At 35.4% G+C, this 10492-nt stretch overlaps 1 long non-coding RNA gene across 1 annotated transcript; it reads left to right on the forward strand.

Moving 5' to 3' along the window:
* The first annotated feature begins 233 nt into the window (after nt 1–233).
* LOC121366153 lies at nt 234–6534 on the forward strand. Its single transcript, XR_005957128.1, has 3 exons — nt 234–327; nt 3395–3583; nt 6453–6534. It is a non-coding gene; the product is annotated as an uncharacterized LOC121366153 (long non-coding RNA).
* Nucleotides 6535–10492: the final 3958 nt, after the last annotated feature.

Genomic DNA, 10492 nt, shown 5'->3' on the forward strand with positions numbered 1-10492 from the left:
GACCGTTGCTTGTAAACATGTATTTAATGAATATGTATTTGTGTAGAGAGATGTATACGAACACGTATTACGCATTTGCGCGTGTTACTAAACGTTAAAACCCGTAGCTTCTATGTTATATATCCAGTTAATGGAGTAAAAACGCACTATGCCTATGATATGCTTGTGTTTTAGGTACTGATTTCAAGTACAGAGCTACCCGGAGGAGTAATGGATATAGACCCAAATGTATTGCTGTGAAAAAAAAGAGGAATTCTCAAGGAAATACATATATTGTAACTCGAGTCGTGTCGTGCTCAGAGGAGCTGAGAGCTATTTGCCAAATATGTGAGTTTAACATTACCGATATAGAGAATCGTATCATAATATGTCACCAACATATATCCTTAACTGTTGTATCTTCATATTTGCTAATATATATTCTGTTTTCTTTTGTGTTTTCATCCATATTTAGATTGGCGATTTAATTTGTGATCGAGAACTAAGTATCGCGTCGGATGCCTATAAATGCTAACATTAGACTTTTGTTTCGGTTCTTATGAGAAATTAACCACCAACAAAAATAAGAATATCAATAACAGCAACAAAAGCACAAAACACAAGCCCTTATGTATTCTAAAATGTAATCACGTAATAAGCATAGTTAGTACACTATTAACGTTGTAAAGAAATGTAGATGAATGAAAACAAAGTTGGTTAATAAGGCATCATAACATTTTAAATTGCGGCAGATTGGTTTGTAATGTATGCGTATTTCAACATATGGGGGGGGGGGGGGGGGGGAGGGCACGTTTGAAAATATGAGAACCAACGGCCGATACATATACTAGGCTATTTAAAAAGCAACATTTATTTACATATGCACATCCCCTTAATTAGGATAGTACCCACAAAAGCTCTTTGCATACCAATCCTGGGGCATGTTGAAACGGAGGACGAAAAAACCCCAACCCATTTCTGCCATTAATCACATTTCAGGCGAGGAGTGTACACTGAGCTGCATTCCACGCCAAACATAGAAGAGCATACACTTTCAAGTAATATCTTTGAAACACGTTTGTTTTAATGACTACGCTAAACGTGAATGTAAAATTGTTCACAAAACATTTATAATTAAGCTTATCATGCAACCATGATTTCTGTGACCTGATGACCCCTACATGATAATTCGAAGTGTTATTATGTCACTGCCTGATAACACTTCCGTTGCTAGCATGATAACCTTGGCGTTACTATGTGTTATCACGTCACTAGGAAATGAGTTTTCACGTTGGTCATTTCCTAATTTTTCAAACATCAATATAAAACAATAAATGTTGAACTGCATAAATATATATAACATTTAATCTTCCCGTAACATCAAATTGCCTCTTATGTTTCAATTCTCCACTATTCACCCCCATTCAGAACTAGCCAGTGTTTTGAATTAAACATTTTGAAGCAAACAAACCCCAAGTAGTTTCCTGCAAAGAATGTTTGCATTTGAACAGCGTCTGACATCACAGTCACCAGCAGCCAGTTATGTAGATCTTCTTCAGGTCACACATAAACTTTTACTTGTTTATGTTCATAGAAAAGGTTACAAAACTTGTAATTATGTGACACAGCAGACTTTGAAATCAAACTATTGTATTTAAAATTTAGAGACACATAACGTTTTGGCTGGCTATCCCATTCCCAAGATGCTTTCGGGCACCTGTTATTATCCGACTTCCGGTAGTATTTTTTACACGATAATACTAATAGTTTCTATACTGCTTTTGACTGAAACATATTGCAAAAATATAACTTGAAAGGGGTTGCATGATAAAAAAAATCAGGTTACTACGTTTTGATATTGTGGTTATTTGGCTCGGTTTGGTAACGGTGTAACAGGCACGTTGAAAGTCGTCTGTTACACCGTTATCTAAACATCGCCAAAAAACTCCACACTATCAAAATGTAGTAGGGGCATTTCATGGTATTTGTTTTGTGACGGACGTGACATTTTGACACTATAAAACTATGTTTCCATGGAAACTTGTGTATACTTTTCTTTACATTTTGTATTAATAGAAACCATGTAAGTGATGCTTACTTCACCCAAGAAAACATATATTTTGTACTTGCATTTTTGGATAAATTTACGTATTAATAAGTGTGACGGACGTGACATCATTTGGACACAAGAAACGTTTGAGCAAGTTCAACCTATAAACTCTGCTCTCCTATATCTTCTATTTTATTTCCCAAGAATCATTTTGTTAGGTCACTATGTTGTTTTACAATGACATGCAGAGAAAATAACTAGACAGTTGATGTAATTTAATAATCATAATTTAATAAACATAATGATGACATCTGATTAAACTTTATAATGTAAAAACAAATCTGACCTATATATTATACCAGTAGAATATCTCATACAGTGTAAAGGCAAAGTCTGGCTGAAATTTATTATTCACCCCTAATTTTCTGAAAAAGTAAAATTAAAATAAGCAGAAATCAATTTTTTCTACCAGTCATTTCATGTACATTAAAATGAAAAATTCTAAGCTGATGAAATCACCTACTTTTGCAATGTGACTGAAAACAATAAATATGTTTAATCAATCAAAATCTTGACAAATTTATATTCTTATGTCACATTATTTTCAAATTTCATTAAGTTGACATAAAATTCTTCTAAATTAAATTCACAGTCTTTTAAAACAGATTAAGAAGTAGGAAAATACATGATGTTGTGTTTTTAACTTTATAACTTTTAGATAAAACTAAACTTTTATTATCCAAGATATGACGGACGTTACATTTCAAATTAGTTATAAAAATCAATTAACTAGTTACATAATTCATGACTAAAATGTTAGGCACAAGTTACAAGGGTATGAAGGTTTCTATGTCTATGGTAAAGATGTTCCATATGATGAAACAGTCAAAATCTTGGCAAATATTTCTTTTTATGTCACATCCGTCACAAACAATATCACGTCCGTCACAAAATATATTTTCAAATTTCATCAACTTCACATGACATTCTTGAAAATTAAATTCACTATCTTTTAAAGCAGATAAAGAAGTAAGAAAATACATGAGGTTTTCTTTTTAACTTTACAACTTTTAGGGAAAAATAAACTTTTATTATAAAAAACGTGACATTTCAAATTAGTTATAAAAATCAATTAACTAATTACGAGTACATAATTCATGTCCAAAAGTTTTATGCACAAGTTTTGAATTTTAATAAAGATATTGAATTCCCCCCCCCCTCCCCAAATGTCACCATTTTTTGGGGGGCGAAAAAATCCTTATAAGGTCTCATGCCCCAGTAACCTGATATTCTATATTTATCATACAGCAGAAATGGGTTGCCTAATACAGAGTCCATGCATTGCGGTTTATTTCAATATTTCAGACAAAACTAGGACAACAACCGCATCTACGTCAACGTCAACCACAACCCGTACAACGTCTACAACAACACACGTCTTGTCTACCGAGAAGACTAGTCCCGCATCAGACCAGACAGGAAACACAAGGTCTACACAGGCAATAGCTGGTTCAACCGAATCGCAAAGACAAATCAGCCCAAAGAGTGATTCAAGTATGTTATTTATAATCACATAAAAATGTATCGTCAGTTTGCGTCAAAAACGACCTGACGAGTAATGCCAAGACTACTATAACACTTAGGCTTTAAACTTACACTAGCTCACATCTCAAACTTACAAAACAATTTCCAAACAGGCACGGCGGAAGCATGTAGACATGGGCATGTTGGTGATTTTGGTAGTAGTGGTGGGTGGCTAACTGAGGTCGAGGGCGCAAAGCAAAGTTTCTATCGGGGTTCGTGGGTATGCTCCCCATAAAATTTATAAAGCTAGATGTCCTGAAATGCAATTTTCTGCATTATACAAGTAAAAATTTTCTTTGCCTTAAGATGTACTACAGATAATATTTTTGATTCAGAATTATTAGGGGGTGGGGGTGTATCAAATCACGTGTTAGTCACAATAACGAATATTCTGCCTATTTTTCTTTTATGTCAAAATGGTGTACGTCAGGGCGAACATGTTTCATCTATATTATTCGCTATATATTTAAATGATTTAGAAGATGTACTAGTGGATGAACAATATAAAGGGGTCAACTTAGATTACGAACATAACAATACTGATCTATTTATAATAATTACTATGCTACTTTACACTGATGATACAGTTATTTGGCAGAATCTTCGGACGAACTGCAAAACTCATTAAACGCTTTTATTCCATAATACTGCGATAAATGAAAACTAATAGTAAATATCGAGAAGTCAAACATAGTTATCTTTGGCTCAAAAGCACACACAAAAAATTGTTGATAGCTATACATACATGGGGTTTGGTAATAATAAAAACATTGAACAAACTTTTCAAAGAGATATATTGAGGATAAGAAAGAGTACACCACTACCCATGATTTACGGAGAATTAGGATTTTAAATTTTGGGGGACGTTGAAAACTCAAAAGGCATCCAAAATAACAGCTATACTGTATAGAATTATGATAAGTGAACATTTTCAGTATGGTTTTAGGTTTAAATGGCTGATACATATACCTGATACTCAAAAAATAAACTAGGTTTGGGTAATTACTAGTTAAACCAAAATATTTCAAATAACAAAACTTTTATTCGTACAGTTTCTGAACGACTTAGAGATCAATACTTACAAGCTTGGAATGATAACTTAAACTCTTATCCAAAATGCATTACCTATAGGATATTTAAAACAAAACATGAATGTGAAAACTACTTTCTGTACTTGCCTGAAAAGTTTCGTATTATTTTTAGCCGGTTCAGAACTAGCAAGCATTATCTACCGATTGAAACAGGCAGATGGCAGAATATTGAAAAAAGAGATAGAATATGTCCTCTCTGTAACATTGCAGTAGGTGATGAGTTCCACTATTTATTTCAGTGTCTCCATTTTACTAATGAAAGAATTACGTACCTAAAGAAAAATAGTTCTATATTAGACCCAACACCTTTAAATTAAGTCAGCTATTTAACTCCCCAAAATATCAAATATAAAGAAATTATGTACATTTATTAATTTGATTTACAACGCGTTTAAAAAGATTTATTTTTCGTAAGTTACTTATTTATAAGTTTGATTAAATTACGTATAGGGGAATGCCCGGGTAGGGCCGAATCCCATTATTTGTCAAGAATGGAGAGCTACGAGGATATTCCTTTACTTAAAATACATCTAGGAAAAATATTATGTATCAAATATGTGAGTATAGATTTTAACATTAGTGGTTCAGGAGGGTAATAACCTAGTGGGGTTTTTTTTTTATATCTATTACTGAAAGGTAATGAACAGATTTTCAATGGTTTAATAGTGCAGGTGCATTTTAAATGTATATTATTGTGTACCTGTGTGAAAGTGATTAACTATGTGTTGTGAATTTATTTATTTATTTGAATATTTGATTGTATTATTTTTTTAAGCAGTATAGTTGCTGCGGAAATGTTAGTAAACCACCTCGAATGCAACACAGGCGGTGTTCTGAGTGAATAAGGTTCTGTTCTGTCTGGTTTCTCTAGCACTGACTAGGGACTTGTCGACCCGGGCTCAAAGCACCCAACACTTACTAGACCTTACTAGATGATAACGAGACTAACCAATAAAGTAAAATAACATTATGCATCTTAATTTCAGCGCTGAACATGGATGCCAAATCGTGCTATTGTATTTAGAGACCAGTTGACACGTTCAGTATTATGACTGGCGGACGGCCAGATTGAAAAGAGAAACTAGCAATTGATCATATGATTATTCTGTAACTTGCATTGCTGATTAGTTACTGCTGAAATTAATGCTCTACATTGGCTCACTTGTACGGGTACTCGAGTCCTGTGTACGGACTCAAGTCTTGCTAGACTCGGCCCGTGCTCGAGTAATTGTGGACACTAGCACTGACGTTGGAAAATGTGCTGTCTTTTTAAAATGAGTGGGGAACGTGCCTCAGTATTTCGTAAAGGTATATTGTCACAGACCACTGACCTATTTAATGGTCTAACAAAGTATTACCTGAACAAAAATTATTTGATTTGTCCCTAAATGTACTTTATTCAACCATCTTCATAACCACCATACTCCATTTATTAATGATATTTTGTAAATATAATTGAATTATGGCAATGGTCCATAATTCAAAAACTAAAATTGCTGAGAGGGTTGACATGGATTTCACTCCATCATGGTTCAGTTAAGGTGATGCGATAGCTAGATTTGGTTTCCAACAATTAATGTAATTTTTATTTATTATCCATTTTAGAGAAATAAGGGGTGCTTAAATCCGTGACAGTATGTCTTTAACAGCAAAACTTACATTTCGCCATATGGTACTATAACTCTGAAACATTGTTGTTCAGGTTTCTGCAAAACAAATGTAAGATTATTACATATAACTCTTTCCAGGTGGCATGATTGCTGGTGTTGCAGTTGGTGTAATAGCACTGCTGGTATTAGCTGGACTAGTTGTTCTTATCTGGATGAAAAGGTATTACCGTAGTCATCTACGTAATACACCCCCCCCCACCCCCCCCACCCCCAAAAACCCCCAAAACAACAACAAAAAAACAACCCCAACCCCAACAACAACAACCCCCCCCAAACACCCAAACCCCCCAAAAAACACCCAACCCCCCAAAAAAGCCCCACCACCCAAAAAACCCAACTCCAACCCCCCAACCAACAACACCAAACAACAAACACAAATAAATGAGCCGGAAAATCGTTCTTATTTTTTTGGGTAAAACCTAATGACGATTTCGAGGAAACTGTAAAAAAAAAAAAGAAGCAAAATAAATATATTTTAATTAATCAGAAATATTTAATCATGACGTTGTAGATCATACGAGTTCATGGGCAAACCGATCAAGTAAAATTTTGGTGAAAGTAAGACTTTTTTTCGCTATCCTCATACTGTATATAGACGGCGTGGTTTTATTGTGCTTTTGTGAAACAGGTTAAATTAATTAGGTCGAGTATTATGCAGGTTGAAAGTTTAGGTTTACTAATAGCTGGATAAAGTCCTAGGTTTACAATTCAAAAGGGAAAATACCATATTATTCTCTCTCTCTCTCTCTGTCTGTCTGTCTGTCTGCCCCTCTCTCTCTCTCTCTCTCTCTCTCTCTCTCTCTCTCTCTCTCTGTCTGTCTGTTTGCCCGTCTCTCTCTCTCTCTCTCTCTCTGTCTGTCTGTCTGTCTGTCTGTCTGTCTCTCTCTCTCTGTCTCTCTCTCTCTCTCTCTCTATGTCTGTCTGTGTGTCTCTCTCTGTCTCTCTGTCTCTGTCTCTGTCTGTCTGTCTGTCTCTCTCTCTCTCTCTCTCTCTCTCTCTCTCTCTCACACACACACACACAAACACACACACACACACACACACACACACACACACACACACACACAGAGAGGAAAAAAAACCCCGAAAACCCCAACATATGGACTCTTAATAATATGCAAATGAGTTATTTTGTTTTGTGGTGGTGTCTTAACATATGAGGTTAAAAACAATTTACACAAATAAATAGGTAATAATAAATCAAATAAAAAATCCAACAAAACAATAAAGTTTATAGACATTCACACATAAAGATATAGCAATTAGCATTGAAATTGTATTACAGTGTTTCATTGTAATGGTTATTCATCGGTACATGTGTATTTATGTATTGCAGAAGCAAGAGATATTTTTTCCAATCTGCTAAAATGAATGGTCAAAGAACAGCTGCATCACCGGTCCATGTTACTGCCTCTGTACCTAACAACTATGAGCAATGTGACAACAGTGCAACAAACAGATTCCAATATGAGTATGTCAGTTTATAGACATAGATAATCCTATAATGCTGATTTATATTAAACTTGAAATTTAAATTATCAATAGTAGAACATACATGTATTGTGTGAATAGCAACTAATGCTAGGTTCAGACTGTCAACTGTTACGACAAAGTTGGCCAACTCAACGGTTGCGTTGTAATTTCGCTAACTCCCGGTTGTGCTGAGATTACTAATAAGACCATTTTCTATAAGATATAAAATGTAGCCTACACAAACATTTTCTTACCCACCTACTCTTGGATACCAAATTAATTTCCGCCTACCACGTGTACTGTTCGTTTCTGCCAACACATAGTACAGATATTAATTTACACCATTCGTTTTTATCAACAACAACTGGAAGTCAAGACTTTACTATGCTTAAAATTAATTTTCAGTGTTCTTTCTTCTTTTCTTCTTTTTTGTTTTTTTTAGAAATGTGGCGTACTGTGCTGTGCTGACGAAAACCTTGCGTGGTCTTTTTTTCTTTCTTTTTGTTTTAGAAATGTGGCATACTGTGCTCAGCCAAACACGAAAACCACACGTGGTCCAATCGCTGTTTCGTCCATCGACTACGACCTTGCTGCTGCATATGACGCACTACAAGGAACTCGTCATTTAGCGGATCTACCCAATGGCGTCAGGCCACGTGATGACTACGAAATGGCGGGTCCAGATGACGCAAAGCCAGTAACGGCTTATTCAGCAGATTCGTCCAGTTACGCCTGTCCAGGTGATTACTTTGAACTGGAGAGTCCAGGTGACTCTAGCCCAGAAACAGATGACTATGAATTGGAAGGTCCAGCAGAAAAAGCTTCTGATGAATACAACACTCTGCACGAGACACAACGAGACAGAAACCTAGATCTAAACTACAGCCACATTGGTGCAGCCGACCTCACTGGAGATCTGTACAACACGACAGAACCTACACCACACGGACGGACGGACAATGAGATGTACAGCCACATCAAGGGAGACAGATTTGAAGACGAGGATATGTACAACCATACGGACGGGTCTGATGACGTACCAGAGCTGTATGATCCAGAATACAACCACATTGCTACACAGTAGATGTGTGTCCGTGCGATAATACATAGTTATACATATTGTAACCCCCCCCCCCCCCCCAACTGGACACGTTCTGTAACAGATAAAACATTTATATTGATACAATCTAGATAATATATGTTTTGTAACTATGACCAACAGGCCAAGCTAAGTATGTGACGTAATACACTGTAATACATTTATATTCATACAATCTAGATAATATATGTTTTGTAACTATGACCAACATAGGCCAAGCTAAGTATGTGACGTAATACACTGTAATACATTTATATTCATACAATCTAGATAATATATGTTTTGTAACTATGACCAACATAGGCCAAGCTTAGTATGTGACATGTAACACACTGTAATACATTTATATTGATACAATCTGGATAATATCCTTTGCGAATATATAATACCTACACACCAAGCAAGTTTATGACATAGAATACATTTATATTGATGCAATATAAATAATACTAGTTTATGTTCTGTGAATATGGCAAACTCACAGCCACATTCTGTGATAAAAATATAAATTTATATTGATATAGTCTAGATAATACAAATATATTGTTTTGTGAATATGACAAAGCTGTGGGCCAAGCCAATTCTGTGAAAAAGAATATATTTATATTGATACATAATGCATGTTTTGTACAAGCAAACAATGTGACGGAGAATACATTTATATTGACACAATCTTTATACACATGAAACACACGACACACGTACACGCACACATGCACAGGCGCACACGCACACGCACATATATATCATAATAATATATTTTTGGTTGTAAATATAGCAATTCGTTTATATTAGGGGCGGGATGTAGCCCAGTGATAAAGTGCTCGCCTGATGCACGGTTGGGCTATTTCTCGTTCCAGTCCGTACACCACGACTGGTATATCAAATGCCGTGGTATGTGCTATCCTGTCTGTGGGATGGACATATACAATATTCCTTGCTACTAATTGAAACAATGTAGCGGGTTTCATCCCTACTACTGACACAGTGACATCCAATAGCCAATTATTAATACATCAACAGTGGCGTAGCCAGGGGTGAATCCCGGGAAATTTTTACCTTTTTGCTTATTAATAACATTAAAAAGCTTCCTGTGTCATATCCCACTACTCGATATCATTGTTTGCTTGGATGCCAGGTGCCCCCCCCCCTACAAAATCTTGCCTACGTCACTGTACATCAATGTGCTCTAGTGGTGTCGTTAAACAAAACAAACAAACCGTTTATATTGATACAAGCCAGATAATACATTTTGTGAAAATATAGCAGATTTGCTAACAAATGTTTTGACAAAGAATATATTTATAATGAAACAATCTATAAAATTCTTATTTCTTGAATATTACAGACATCTATAGACAAATTTCAAACTACGTTATAACTGCTTTGTAAATATAGCAGAAGCAGAATATATCCATATCCTTTGTAGCAGAAACTGGACGATGTATAAGTTGATAGGCAACACAGGTTTTGTAAAGACAGCAGGCTGAGAAAATATCCAAATGTGGTGTGTCCATAGACAATACAGATACCATCACATTGTGTC

This window comes from Gigantopelta aegis, unplaced genomic scaffold (genome assembly GCF_016097555.1).
Source record: "Gigantopelta aegis isolate Gae_Host unplaced genomic scaffold, Gae_host_genome ctg4859_pilon_pilon:::debris, whole genome shotgun sequence".
NCBI classification, from domain to species: domain Eukaryota; kingdom Metazoa; phylum Mollusca; class Gastropoda; order Neomphalida; family Peltospiridae; genus Gigantopelta; species Gigantopelta aegis.